Source organism: Macrosteles quadrilineatus, unplaced genomic scaffold (genome assembly GCF_028750875.1).
Source record: "Macrosteles quadrilineatus isolate MER2022 unplaced genomic scaffold, UCM_ALF_1.0 Scaffold_8__2_contigs__length_117827958, whole genome shotgun sequence".
Classification (NCBI taxonomy): domain Eukaryota; kingdom Metazoa; phylum Arthropoda; class Insecta; order Hemiptera; family Cicadellidae; genus Macrosteles; species Macrosteles quadrilineatus.
In genome coordinates this window covers 26,014,117-26,029,298 of record NW_026542601.1, presented here as the reverse complement: position 1 = coordinate 26,029,298, position 15,182 = coordinate 26,014,117, and the positions used below count along the sequence as shown (strand labels likewise).

Below are 15,182 nucleotides of genomic sequence, written 5' to 3'. Positions count from 1 at the left end.
GCTCATAGTATTATTATCTTTAAGTGTTGCCAACCTAATTTCCAAGCGTACACGGATTACGTGCATAATAGAACCACGCTGTTTTGTGTTGTTTTGTTGGAATCCTGATGTGCGCCAACGTAAAAAGCGTACGACAAAGTATAAACCGTACGACAAAGTATAAACCGTACGATAAAGTATGAATATGCAGCAATTAGCAGCTTTCTATACTATAAACAGTACAACGAAGCCAACTTTGTCGGGTGACTGTAGGTAAAGTAGGATTGTTTACAGTTATGTTTATAATTTGTGATATTTGCGAATTTTTGATAATTTATTTTCCCCTATTGTTTAGGTGAAATAGTAGAACATTTTGGCTATGTTGGATGTGTAATGAGTGAAAATTTTGAAACGTATGTTTTTATGTCCCTGGCCTTTTACTTCGTAGATACTGAATATGTAGTTTATCATCATGTGTTTTAAAATTTTTTGGGACGGAGGCAACATGTTACACACAATTATTTGGCTTTAAATAGGTTATAGGTATTTTTTTCGTATTTTTAAAGTCTCGAAACTCACGACCGTCATGTGTCCCTAGGGTACATTTTACAACTTTCATGCTGTTTTTAGAATAATTATTCATGCCGAAATATATAATGTCATATTTTTATTACATCAATAGTTATTAAACTTACAAAAAAGGAGCATATGATAATTTTGTTTTCATTGTAAACTGACTACCATGACTAAATAGGTCTGTCCCTCGATTTGACGTCACGACCATTAGGGAAAAATTTGCAAGTTTGGAGCACGACAGTGGCAAGCATGGCATCGATTGAGTCAGTTGGTTTTAGAGACTAGTTCGGGGTGTACGTCAGGATTGTAGTGCCGGTCATTTCAAACTGAAATGAGGAATTACAAAATTAATAAAGGCAAGTTTGTGTTTTTTGTAATTTTGGTGTGTCCACGACCGTACGTAGTCATTTGATGAAGTAGACATGGTGTTCATTTTTGTTTATAATATATTTCAATTGCTAGATTAACCTAGAAGTCCACTTTGTATCCTCAAACATGAGGTGCAGGGCTACCGCCAGAACAGAGCCAAATAACACGTAATGTCACAACCAAAGTTTCACTACCATCGCAGTTTTTTTTCACGACCAATCCAGCCTTATGGATTATACTGTGTTTGGTAGTGACAATAACTTAAATATCATTGTAAAATGAACAGTTTAGTTCAATTGAAACACATATTTTTATTATAACTAACAGTATAATTGAAGGATTGTTTAGAAAGATTTAGATTATTCCAGACAATTCACAACCGTACTGCTTGTCCCTGACCATCACGTTTATGATTTCTATCATATAAATTTCAAAAATTAAAATATCATCTTATTTTAGTGTTTTATACACAAAAGAAGCACACCTTTATAAAAACATTTTTCGGGTCTCAGGTAAGTTTTTTCGGAGTTATACAAAATTAAAAAGATTTTATTGGCTTCTTTTAATTTTTTGAGTTTTTTATTTTTTTCTAGAAAGGCAAATATACCAAAAGTTTAGAGAGCTGTTTATTGTGCAAAACATAGTTATAAAAATAATATTAACTATTTTTAATATTCAGTTTTACGTCCGTGATGGTCGTGACCAAATTTCATGTTTTTCCATCAAAGATGCTCTATTAATAAAAAATCAGCAAAGATATTTTAATATTTTAGATACGTTAATTTAACTGCCACAAAGTATTCCGCACTGCTAGCCTTTACTACTTGCTTCACTACTTCCTACGTCGAGGACCTGCTTCCCTTCCTCCCCATAGCATTTTAATATTTTAGATACATTAATCTACAGGGTGTCCACAGAAATGTTGTCATCAATTTCCCTGACTTTCCATGACTATCCATGACCATTTACCCTTGATTTCCATGACTCACGAACTTAACTCAAAAATTATAATATACCGTACACACCTGAATAATACTGCCTAGACAAGTTATTTCACATAAAATATTGAAATATGTAAAACATATGTAAAATATGTAAATATGTAATATGTATGTTTTTGAAACAGATAACAATGGAGTACAATAGGTACAACAATGAACTAATACAAACTCAAAACCCATGAACTAATACAAACTCAAAACCCATAAACTAAACTGTAACTAATAAACTGTATAAATTGAAATTGTCGTACATTTGTGAAAGATTCGGAAAAATGCTACAATAGTCGCGGTTACGGCAGACTAGAGCATTGAAAGATCCCCTGAAATCCATCCATCATTGGAGATTTCCATGACTTTCCATGACTATTTGCCTATTTCCATGACTTTCAATGACCATATTTTTTTCCATGACTTTCCATGACTATCCCTGACTTTCCAGAATGTGGACACCCTGACTAAATGCCCAAAAGCGTTCCCATGCTCTGTACTTCTACTAGCCTTTACTACTTCCTTCACCACTTCCTATGTCGTGGACCTGTTTCCCTTCTTTCCCATAGCATTTTAATAATTCAGATACATTAATCTGTCTCAAAGCATTCCCACACTCCACACCGCTATCATTTACTACTTCCAACACCACTTGTCAAACGTTGTGTAAATTATGAAAAAATAGATTTGTCTGATTTTAGCTTTAACTTTTTACTTGAGGTATGTGCTGTTAGATTGTTAGATTATGACTTATTAGTTTTATCTATTTATCGTACCCCTGATTCAAGCTTTACAGAGTTCTGTAGAAAATTGGAAGATCTTCTATTGTTTGTTTCATCTAAACCTAAACTTTTCAAGTACATCACCCTGGCTGGTGATTTCAATATAAACATCTTAAACGTTAATGATAAAGAGGGAAAGTATTTTTTGAATTTACTTAGGTCATTTGATTTGTTCTCAACCAATGTCAAACCAACCAGACAAACTGCTTGTTTAGACAATATTTTCACTAATCTCAACAATCAAGCCTTGCTTCACCGTTTTATTACTGGGGAGGGAATAATATCGGATCATGCTGGAGTGGTTTCAAAATTCTTGATTGATAAAAATAAGAATAACAGTTGCTTAGTTAACAAAGAGGATTCTTACTATAGGAAACGCCTTGTATCATCAACAAGACTTGAAAATTTTGTCAATAGGTTAAGTAATATCGATTGGTCTACCTTGTATTCTATTAATGACATAAACTTAGCTTTTACATATTTTCTTAGGGTTTTAATTTCAGATTTTAATTTGTGATGTCCTGTTGTAAATGTGAAAAGTAATATTAAGATGAATAATAGATGTAATAGTTGGTTTACTACAGAATTGGAGTCAATGCGTAAATATTTATTGTTATTGTATGACAAATGGAAATATAGCAAGAATGTAAATGATAGGAACAATTTTAAAAGTTACAAAAGCATCTATACAAACAAGATAAGAGAAGCCAAAATCACTGCTAATGACAAACTAATTGCTCAATCCAAAAATACATGTAAAAAAGCTTGGGAAATAATCAGAAAAGAATCAGGACAGATTAAAACATTTTCCAAAACAACTTTAACACCTAACACTCTCAACAATTTCTTTACTTCTGTTTCAAACAACACACAAAATAAACTCTACAATGATGATAATGTTATTACTCATCTTGAATTGTTGAGTAACTGCCCTAAGCCATATTCTAATACTCCTGACATCCAGATATTTAAATGGACCCTTGTTGATAAACATAAAGTGCATTCTTTGGTCTGTAAACTCAGTGGTTCCCGTAGTGAAGATTTGTTTGGACTCTCCAATTTTACTCTTAAATACATAGTTAATGTTATCCTGGAACCTTTAACACATCTTATAAATTTTGCTTTAATTGAAGGAAAGTTTCCTGATTGTTTAAAAACCTCCAGAGTAACGCCAATTCACAAGAAAGGCGACAAGAATGTCCCATCAAACTATCGTCCAATAGCTTTGGTTCCAATTTTAGGAAAAATAATTGAATCATGTATGCTTGAGCAGCTTCAACACTTTTTTACTGTGAATAACCTTTTATATAAAGGTCAATACGGCTTTAGAGCCAACTGTTCAACCACAATGGCTGTAGAAGAATTAATTAACCAAGTTTTGCAAGGGTTTGAAGACAAGTTGATGACAGGTACATGCCTTATTGATTTGACCAAGGCCTTCGACACAATCTCCCATCCCATTCTTCTTGATAAACTATATTACTATGGGGTTAGGAACCGTGAACTAAACATCATTCAATCCTACCTGGAAAACCGTAAACAGCAGGTCGTGATAGGAGATGATTATTCTGATATTTTAGAATTGAATGCTGGTGTTCCGCAGGGGTCCATTTTAGGACCTTTCCTGTTTTTGATTTTTATTAACGACTTTAGTTTTAATATCCCTACTCAATCAATACTTTATGCTGATGATACTACCCTGTTCTGTAAAGATGATAATGTTTTAACAGTTGAGTACGATCTTAATCACGCCCTAAACTGTGCTAAATTCTGGTATAAAATCAATAATTTGGCTATCAATGAGGAAAAAACAGAATACATCTACTTTTCTCTAAAAAAAGATCAACCCACTGATGCTTATAAAACAGTCAAACTCTTAGGCATCCATCTTGACAACAGACTAAGCTTACCCTTAGGGAAGGGAAGCAGGTCCTCGACGTAGGAAGTAGTGAAGCAAGTAGTAAAGGCTAGCAGTGCGGAATACTTTGTGGCAGTTAAATTAACGTATCTAAAATATTATTATATGTGAGAAAACCTTTATCCACCTACATCACGTAAAGAGTCATTTGTTGACACACTCTGATGAGAGACCTTTTAAGTGCACTACATGTGGAAAATCCTTTAAAACTAGACACTATATGAAGGAACATACAATGGTTCATACTGGAGAGCGACCTTATGGGTGTGATACATGTGGAAAATCCTTTACAACAAAAATGTCTTTGATAGAACATACAATGGTTCATACTGGAGAGCGACTTTATAAGTGTGATACATGTGGAAAATCCTTTACAGCTAGACGCTATATGAAGCAACATACAATGGTTCATACTGGAGAGCGACCTTATAAGTGTGATACATGTGGAAAATCCTTTACAGCTATACGCTATATGAAGCAACATACAATGGTTCATACTGGAGAGCGACCTTATAAGTGTGATACATGTGGAAAATCCTTTACATCTAGACGCTATATGAAGGAACATACAATGGTTCATAGTGGAGAGCAACCTTATAAGTGCACTACATGTAAGAAATCCTTCTCAACCAAAAACAGCATGAAGCAACATACAATAGTTCATACTGGAGAGCAACCTTATAAGTGCACTACATGTGAGAAATCCTTCACAACCAAAAACTGCATGAAGCAACATACAATGGTTCATACTGGAGAGCGACCTTACGGATGTGATACATGTGGAAAATCCTTTACAACAAAAAAGTCTTTGAAAGAACATACGATGGTTCATACTGGAGAGCGACCTTATAAGTGTGATACATGCGGAAAATCCTTTAGAGCCAAAAGTATTTTGAATACACATACATTGGTTCATAGTGGAGAGCGAACTTATGAGTGTGATACATGCGGAAATTCCTTTACATCAAAAAAGTATTTGAAAGTACATACAATGGTTCATACTGGAGAACGACCTTATAAGTGTGATACATGTGGAAAATCCTTTACAGCCAATTTCAAATTGAAGAAGCATACATTTGTTCATATTGGAGAGCAACCTTAAATTGCTCTACATGAGAGAAATCCTTCAAAACAAAAGCCATATGAAGGAAACTACATTTGCTCATACTAAAGAGTGACAACCTTAGAGTACAATGTATTGTACTGCAATGACAACCAAAGAGTGGCAACAACAGATCAGCAACCTCTATCGATGCTGTTTGCACAAACCTTAATCCTGAAGAAACGAACGTCCTAATTATAAATGCTGGAATTTCTGACCACACTGCTCAGCTGTGCAGCCTTAAACTGCCTGTGAACAGGGCTAATTCAATCAACTCAACTAGAAGACATCTAAACATCAATAACCTTCTTCAGCTGAAAAAAATCTTATCTCTTCAGTCATGGGAAGATGTACTGGGTAGTGATGATGTTAATGAAGCATACAACCGGTCTATTAAAACAACTATTCTAGCACTTGATTCAGCCTGTCCGCGGAAGAGGACAAGAAGACCTAGAAGTTCATGGAAGATGGTCTACGATACAGAGACCATGGAGATGAAGAGGGAGTATCTGGCGGCCCATGACATTTTTCTGTTGACCAATGATTTGGCAGAAAAACAAAGAGCAAGCTACTTCAAAAGATTATATGATCTGAGGCTGAAAGAAATTCGTCATGTTCATAGCACCACCCACATAAAATCCGCTGACAACAAATCCAAAGCAGTTTGGGATATCATCAACAGTGAACGGAAGTTGATTTCATCCCATCCAACTGACTTCTTATTTTTAATTGAACGTATAACATCTTTTACTTCTTTCATTGTTACACCACTGAAACAAAAAACTGGCAAAGAAGGTGGCAAAACCCTGTCAAGGAAACCAAGGGCATCTTCAACACAAGGCACAATATTTAATGAATTGGATGATTGTAAAAATTTAATATTTAAAACGTTAGCAATTTCAGACCCTGATGTCACTTCCTTGTCGTTAACTATCAAGTTTGGAAAATTCTGACATTTTTCAATGTTGCCAAGCTCCGTTTTTACAATATTCCATGCTACTTTGGATTTGTCTGTAGCACTGCTTATTTTAAGCCGGTTACTTAATAGTTTAGCTGCCTTACATACAGATTTAAATATTTTCTTATAATTTTTTACATCATCCAAAAATAACGGATCCACAGATGTTTTTGCTAACTGATGTAGTTGTCTCTTACGTATACTAGATGTTTTAATACCCACAGTTATCCAATCATTTTAGCGAATTTCTCATATAGGGAATAAGCTATTACCGTAGTACTCATGGTAAGACCTGGACGCGGGACCGATTTTTTTTCGTTTTGAGGTCCCTAGAGGCCAAAAACACCATCCGTTAATATTCATATATATATATATATATATAAATAGATTCATAAATAGATAAATATAAATAGATTAATTTTACCAACTACAGTACCAATTTATATATGTGTCCGTTAGCACGATAACTCGAGCAAAAATGATCCGATTTTGATGAAATTTGGTACAAACGTGAAAACCTACGTTTATTCGAACGAGTTCGCGATCCAGCATGATCGGACCATGGGAACGGGTGTTTACGGGGGGTTTTATGGGGTAAAAAAAGGTTTTTCCCATTTTTGACCCAAAAAACATAAAATTTAGCAATTTCTTTCCAAACCATTTTGTGGAGCTTAAAAAAACAAATAATTTAGTATATTATGCGCCTAATGGTTACGGAGAAAATTCCAAAAAATTGTAAATTTAAAATTCCTATGTTATTCTTATGGAGAATAAGTAAACTGTTGTAGTTTGCTTGTTTATGAACATATTTTAATCGAATTTGGAAAATATTTACTTTTGAGACGGCTCAAGCTTAAAAAGTTAACATCTTCTGAAATAATTTCTTTTCTAATTTCATGATTTGTTAGGTTTGCTGGGATCTGTTCTGACTCCCCATTGGCCATACCTCCTAAAGTAGTGTTGTATTCTATACTGGATACAATTTCGGTTGTCTTTTCCTTAAAAAATAATGTCCTTTAGGAGAGATGTTTTTAGACATCCTTGGAGTAGATGAAGAAGGCTGAAGAGTGAGTGCAGACTGTATGACACATCCCTCTGATTGGTTGAGCATCTGGTCTTGAACAGTAATCAGTCTCTTTTTCATTTCTTCCATCTCACTTCTATCAGGTGTTTAAAATCCGGAGAAGCCTGTGTCAGGTGAATTTACTTCAGAGGTCCTGTTGGGTACTTTAGTTTGCTGAGGTTGATTAGCATCATTGGTATTGTTTCCAGAGTTCACAGATTCTGGAGTATTTTTGTTGGTACCGGAAATGATCTTCTTCTGAGATTGAATCTGCCCGTCCTTTGTTGAACTGTCAGAAATTAAATAGTCTGTTTTTTCATCTCCCATTCAGGTACTCCACTACAGTTAAATTGATAAATGTTGATAGTCACATCTAGGTCTTGAAAGGTTCTGCTGATGATATTTTTCACACTGCTCCATTTAAGTCCATCAAGTCCACAACCAATCCTTGGCATTGCCAGCTTAGAAACATTAAACTCCTGGCATTTAGCCTTTAGACATCTCAGTGAGCTTTGCAAGGTCTCGTAAGTTGGTTTTCCATAGGTGCAATCTTTTGTTACCAAGTAAAATATGTAACGCCCATCAACATTTAAAGATGCACAGCCACATACATTTACATTCTGTGACTTGAGCTCTGTTACTCCATCAAACTTGAACCTAGCAGCAATTCCTTTTTTTCATTCCAAAATCCCTTGCAACACAATGGGCAAAAGCCTGGTCCATCGGGGCCGCAAACAGATCAGAATGAACTTCATTGATACATTTCTTTGGGAATTGGTTAACATGAAGTGTTGTGCTCCTGACTTCTTTATGAGAGTTTTTCGTGGCTCTCGCATCACTGTTAATCATGTCATAGTTTGTTTTTATGTATTTGCTAATTCTATATTTACCCTTGCTGTTCAGATGAACTCCATCTTTGTAGTAATACTTAGCAGAGAACAATGATCCATCGATGAAATATACATTTTTGTTATTTTGAGCTACATCATTATTTAAGAGGATGTTATAATTCAAAATGTCATTATTAATCATATGGGAAAGAGGAATGTCTTTGCGGAATGGTAAGCTGATTAAAAACAGAGGTGTTTTCACACTAGGCACCTTCGTTTTTATTCCTGGATACAATGGTTTTACATCACCACTATATATATATCATTTGCTCCAGCAAATAAAACAGTTAAATGGTTATTTCCCCAGGTATGATGATTCTTAGTCAGCTGATCAAATTTTGCATTGGAGAAAGTGGATCCACATATTTGGAAATTACTAGAAAATGTTTCTATGAGCCGTTCTGCAATACCTCTAGCATGGCTGTCTCCTATGACTTCAACTTTTAGAGATTTAAGTTGTTTTATGTCATTATTTGGAATGTTTGAGTTGTCCTGTCTTCCCTTTCCTAAGGTAATAAAATTTCTTGAATTTTCCTCTAGATTGGAGGTTGCATCACAACTGATTGAGGCAACCTTTGGATCACATTCTTTATCATTTGACTGGGTACTTTGTAGCTCACCTTGTGTCAACGTTAACAGTGGTTCAAATCTATTTTGCGTTGAAATAACCGATGGTTTGTATAGTTTATGTTTGTCACTTCTCATCTTAAGTTTTCGTTTAGCAACTGAATAGACCTGTTCACTAGGTATTCTAGTTTTTTGAGAATCTTCATCAATTAGCTCAGTATTATGTTGTTCCTTTTGTTTGAGTGACATACTTTTTACAACTGAATTTTCCACAACACCAATGCTACCGATAGCTGGAGTTATTCTGTCATATTTTAAAATGTTTTTAATCACTAAATGTGCATTCACAAGTGAACTAAGACCACATTCAAACGAGTTTGGTTGTTGCTTGCATGGGAATTCTTCAACATTATTATCAGCAAACGCCAAGTTTTTGGCAACTCTGAGAGCAGCATCCTTGTTATTTCCTAGAACTGAATCCCAGTGGTACGCTAACCACATTACACAACTTTGTAAAAGATTGGCTAGAATAACCTGTCTCTTGAGAAAACTTGGATCATGTGTGAGTTTTAACACTTTGGTAATGACTTACTACGGTTTGTTTCACTCACAGCTGCTTTATGGTTTGCGTCTCTGGGGTGGTTCACACTTAGCTCAGAAAGCATTTGTTTGGCAAAAGAAAGCTCTTAGAGCCATGCTAGGATTGCAAGATCATGAATCCTGTAGGGATCACTTTTCCAATTTAAATTTACTTACACTGCCATCTATGTACATTCTTTGTAATTTAATTCATATAAAAAACAACCCCTTAAAATTTTCTAGATATTCCCATCCATACAACACGAGGCACAAAAACAACCTAGTCACACCTCAAATCAGACTTTCAAAAACTTTAAATAGCCATTTTTACAATCAACATATTTTCTTCAACAAGCTACCCACTTGTTTTCGTGAACTACCTTTAAACCAATTTAAAAGAAAAATTACTGAGTTTTTTAAATCAAAAGCATTCTACACGCAGGAAGAATTTTTAAATAGTGACATGTCATGTTTAGTTTAGATTCTAAATAGGATATTGTATATATTTAAATTTATAATTGATGTATGATCTATTTTTATGTACTATTGTAACAATGCCTATTACAAAATGTTATGTTTAATGGCTGCAATAAATCTTATTGAAACTTATTGAATCTTATTGTCGTGGATCTGTTTCCCTCCCTTCCCATAACATTTTAGTATTGCTAATACATTAATGTAACCGCCACAAACAGTTCCCACACTCCGCACTGCCAGCCTTTACTACTTCCTTCGCAACTTCCTACTGTTAGAACGTGTTTCCCCCCTTCCAATAGCATTTTAGTATTTTAGATACAATTATCTAACTGCCACAAACGTTTCCCACACTCTGCACTTCTCGCTATTAGGCCTACACTACTTCCTACGTGTGGATCTGTTTAAGTTTGCCATTTATGAGATGAATCCATGAGAGTGATTCAACCTACGAATTATTTAAGATAAAATGTTATTTGTTATAACGTTATTTAGCTATGTAAATCAAAACTGTTAAATACTGAACCTAAGAAAGAATATGTTTTATCTATGACTGTACCTATTCGATCAGTGATTGTTTCCAAATTGAGACTTTAATGTAAACCTAAGACGTTCTCCGTATTATTTGATCAGTTGTCATTGTCAAAATTTTTTTCCTTTGTACTGTGTTTAGGTTGTGGCTTGATTTTAACATATGCTATAATTCTTTGTTTTGTTTACATTTACGTTGTTATTTTGTAACCATCATGGCAACCCATAAGACCAATGTTAAAATTTAAAAACTCTTGAGTTACTTTAAAACTATATAGGCATTATCAAAAATTGAAATTGGTTACGTCTAAACCATCTAAACATTTGACAAAACAACCTTGGTAAGTTTGGCTGAAATATGTTCAGCCGTTATTGAGAATAAATGTTATAAAGATTGCATTGAAGTTGATCCCAAAGAGCTTCGCTTTGCTCCGCTCAATAATACTTTAGTGTCACAATACTTTTGTGTGGTTTTAAACTTTATCATAACAATTTATATTTGCTTAGTCAGAAGATGACGAAATGACTACTAACTATATGAAATGAAGTACTAAATACGATTTAGTTTAGTAATTTACAACACACAGGCAATGAACTACAGTATTGATACATAAACAACGTAAAGCGTAAACAATTCATGATGGATTGCTCAACAATGTTTTACTCAAATGCGTTTTCATTTTCAGGGTCAGTAATGATAACTTCAGTTAACTTCTAAGGAGTGAGTGTTTTTAGAGTATCTAGTGAATTAAAAAAGTTAAATGTTACATGCATGCAGTAAAAACATTGGTGAAGTACTATTCTAGTTACTGAATAATCAATCTTATATTTTATTTTTTTTTAAACTTTGATATTAACAAATTAAAGTACTCACTTTCCAGTATGTAGTAAAGCACATGTTTTGAAGCTCATATTTAACTGTACAGAATATCATTATTGGTACTGCTTCAAGAAAGTTAGTGTAAAATACAATAATTTTACTCACATATAAATAAATTGAAAACTTAAAGAGATATTATTTTACTCATAAAAACTAAAAAAAAAATTAAAAATATTTGTCAGTTTGGTTAGAGTAGTAATTTCCTGGAGAAACATTAAAAACAAACTGATCTTCACGGCAACTACATGTTATCAGTTGTGGCAACTACAGACTACAAAGTTCATGTCTGTTATCTGAGCTGAACTAGATAAACTGACAACAATAGATTATAACTCATTGTTCCTAACCACAAGTAAAATCGAGTTATTTGTTTTTCAAACTATTCCTAATTAACAAATTGTGCTTTATTGTAAATCGTTTCATACTATATGACATTGACCTATGGATGAAAAAACTATATCTATTGTCTGATGACTCCTGTCTGTACAATGTTACTGATCTGGATGAAGAATCTGAACTTTTATTATCATCTCTTTATAAGGACATTACTACCATTGTTGCAAACTATGATGAAGTAAAAGATACACCTTTATTGACAAATCTGGCACAGTTAATTTTAAAAATGAATATGATGCACAGAAATGGAAAAAATATAATGAATTGCAAACTGCTTTACATGAAAAAAATGATATCATTTATAAACAAAAAGAGGAAAACGCCGATCTTAAATTCAAACTTACATTTCAAAAGGAACAACTCAAGCAACCTGTGAAAGATGTTGATCTATGGTTTGCAGATGACATTATGCAGGTATATTTTAATTCTCTTCAAAACAGTACTAATGGCCGATTAGACATTCTTGAGCTTGATCCTGCGATAACGCAACTTCTCAAAGTTGGAGCTACAAAGGACATACAAAGCCAGCTTGAGCTCTTATCATTTTCATCCAAACGCTTCATCTTGCTATGCATAAATAACAGCGTAGACGTAACTACACCTGATTCAGGTTCTCATTGGAGTTTACTGACCTGTGATCGTCAGACCAACAAAGCGTACCACTGGGATTCAGTTCTAGGAAATAACAAGGATGCTGCTCTCAGAGTTGCCAAAAACTTGGCGTTTGCTGATAATAATGTTGAAGAATTCCCATGCAAGCAACAACCAAACTCGTTTGAATGTGGTCTTAGTTCACTTGTGAATGCACATTTAGTGATTAAAAACATTTTAAAATATGACAGAATAACTCCAGCTATCGGTAGCATTGGTGTTGTGGAAAATTCAGTTGTAAAAAGTATGTCACTCAAACAAAAGGAACAACATAATACTGAGCTAATTGATGAAGATTCTCAAAAAACTAGAATACCTAGTGAACAGGTCTATTCAGTTGCTAAACGAAAACTTAAGATGAGAAGTGACAAACATAAACTATACAAACCATCGGTTATTTCAACGCAAAATAGATTTGAACCACTGTTAACGTTGACACAAGGTGAGCTACAAAGTACCCAGTCAAATGATAAAGAATGTGATCCAAAGGTTGCCTCAATCAGTTGTGATGCAACCTCCAATCTAGAGGAAAATTCAAGAAATTTTATTACCTTAGGAAAGGGAAGACAGGACAACTCAAACATTCCAAATAATGACATAAAACAACTTAAATCTCTAAAAGTTGAAGTCATAGGAGACAGCCATGCTAGAGGTATTGCAGAACGGCTCATAGAAACATTTTCTAGTAATTTCCAAATATGTGGATCCACTTTCTCCAATGCAAAATTTGATCAGCTGACTAAGAATCATCATACCTGGGGAAATAACCATTTAACTGTTTTATTTGCTGGAGCAAATGATATATATATAGTGGTGATGTAAAACCATTGTATCCAGGAATAAAAACGAAGGTGCCTAGTGTGAAAACACCTCTGTTTTTAATCAGCTTACCATTCCGCAAAGACATTCCTCTTTCCCATAGGATTAATAATGACATTTTGAATTATAACATCCTCTTAAATAATGATGTAGCTCAAAATAACAAAAATGTATATTTCATCGATGGATCATTGTTCTCTGCTAAGTATTACTACAAAGATGGAGTTCATCTGAACAGCAAGGGTAAATATAGAATTAGCAAATACATAAAAACAAACTATGACATGATTAACAGTGATGCGAGAGCCACGAAAAACTCTCATAAAGAAGTCAGGAGCACAACACTTCATGTTAACCAATTCCCAAAGAAATGTATCAATGAAGTTCATTCTGATCTGTTTGCGGCCCCGATGGACCAGGCTTTTGCCCATTGTGTTGCAAGGGATTTTGGAATGAAAAAAAGGAATTGCTGCTAGGTTCAAGTTTGATGGAGTAACAGAGCTCAAGTCACAGAATGTAAATGTATGTGGCTGTGCATCTTTAAATGTTGATGGGCGTTACATATTTTACTTGGTAACAAAAGATTGCACCTATGGAAAACCAACTTACGAGACCTTGCAAAGCTCACTGAGATGTCTAAAGGCTAAATGCCAGGAGTTTAATGTTTCTAAGCTGGCAATGCCAAGGATTGGTTGTGGACTTGATGGACTTAAATGGAGCAGTGTGAAAAATATCATCAGCAGAACCTTTCAAGACCTAGATGTGACTATCAACATTTATCAATTTAACTGTAGTGGAGTACCTGAATGGGAGATGAAAAAACAGACTATTTAATTTCTGACAGTTCAACAAAGGACGGGCAGATTCAATCTCAGAAGAAGATCATTTCCGGTACCAACAAAAATACTCCAGAATCTGTGAACTCTGGAAACAATACCAATGATGCTAATCAACCTCAGCAAACTAAAGTACCCAACAGGACCTCTGAAGTAAATTCACCTGACACAGGCTTCTCCGGATTTTAAACACCTGATAGAAGTGAGATGGAAGAAATGAAAAAGAGACTGATTACTGTTCAAGACCAGATGCTCAACCAATCAGAGGGATGTGTCATACAGTCTGCACTCACTCTTCAGCCTTCTTCATCTACTCCAAGGATGTCTAAAAACATCTCTCCTAAAGGACATTATTTTTTAAGGAAAAGACAACCGAAATTGTATCCAGTATAGAATACAACACTACTTTAGGAGGTATGGCCAATGGGGAGTCAGAACAGATCCCAGCAAACCTAACAAATCATGAAATTAGAAAAGAAATTATTTCAGAAGATGTTAACTTTTTAAGCTTGAGCCGTCTCAAAAGTAAATATTTTCCAAATTCGATTAAAATATGTTCATAAACAAGCAAACTACAACAGTTTACTTATTCTCCATAAGAATAACATAGGAATTTTAAATTTACAATTTTTTGGAATTTTCTCCGTAACCATTAGGCGCATAATATACTAAATTATTTGTTTTTTTAAGCTCCACAAAATGGTTTGGAAAGAAATTGCTAAATTTTATGTTTTTTGGGTCAAAAATGGGAAAAACCTTTTTTTACCCCATAAAACCCCCCGTAAACACCCGTTCCCATGGTCCGATCATGCTGGATCGCGAA

General features: G+C 34.4%; 2 protein-coding genes across 3 annotated transcripts in view; one reads left to right on the top strand and one right to left on the bottom strand.

Annotated features, from left to right (window-relative positions):
* The window catches only part of LOC129000025 (gastrula zinc finger protein XlCGF7.1-like), a 46,591-nt gene extending 34,749 nt beyond the window's left edge, over positions 1-11,842 (bottom strand). The window contains exons 1-2 of one of the 2 annotated variants that reach the window (XM_054426873.1): positions 11,763-11,842; positions 11,652-11,695 (exon numbers count right to left, since the gene is read on the bottom strand). The gene's annotated coding sequence lies outside the window, so the exon portion shown is untranslated. Of the gene's footprint in view, positions 1-11,651 lie in introns of both variants that reach the window. The other variant, XM_054426872.1, reaches the window with a different exon arrangement.
* The window catches only part of LOC129000023 (interaptin-like), a 175,673-nt gene that overhangs the window by 109,798 nt on the left and 50,693 nt on the right, over positions 1-15,182 (top strand). The window lies entirely within an intron of this gene.